Source organism: Copadichromis virginalis, linkage group LG12, assembly GCF_057382275.1.
Source record: "Copadichromis virginalis isolate Kocher_CV1m ecotype Utaka linkage group LG12, C_Virginalis_male_GT1.1, whole genome shotgun sequence".
NCBI classification, from domain to species: domain Eukaryota; kingdom Metazoa; phylum Chordata; class Actinopteri; order Cichliformes; family Cichlidae; genus Copadichromis; species Copadichromis virginalis.
In genome coordinates this window covers 17856289-17856934 of record NC_140629.1, presented here as the reverse complement: position 1 = coordinate 17856934, position 646 = coordinate 17856289, and positions in this window count along the sequence as shown.

The window sequence follows — 646 nt, the reverse complement described above, 5'->3', positions numbered from 1 at the left end:
ACTCTCTTACATTCCTTCAGAAACTTCTCTCTCTCTCTCTCTCTCTCTCTCTCTCTCTCTCTCTCTCCCCTCCCCTCTCTGTATCCTTCTTGCCTCTCCCCTGAACTCCCTCCCACTCTCTCCTTCAATCTTAACATTTGCCACTCTGTCTCACCCCCTTCCAGCTTTGATATATATTTTATTGTTTTTTCAAAGCCTTTTGGACCGTTCAATAAAAAATGTTATTTTTCTTAGCATTATTAGTTATGTTAGATAAATATTACTTATATATATACTTATATATATCTGTATTTGTCCACTATTTCTTTGGGATTTATGCTCGTTCTTGTTCCCTGCAAACATCGCTCCACCTGTCTCTTCCTACTTTTCTTCTTTACTCTCACTGTCTTTTTGCTCTTTCACTGGCAATAACTTACTGCCTCTGTATCCATACAGACCGTAAATCATCCATCGCCACACCTCTAAGGCACACTCAGTTTTCGAAAGCGGTCAAAATACCTCAGTGCTTGAAAGTGTACAGTGTCAAAAATGAATCCCATAGTGTTCTTTTCTTGTGAGACCATGTGTGACAGTGTAATTACTTGAACCTGTACAGCCCATATGTGTGCATGTGTGCACCAGCAGGTAAGTTAGTGAGTGGCTGTGG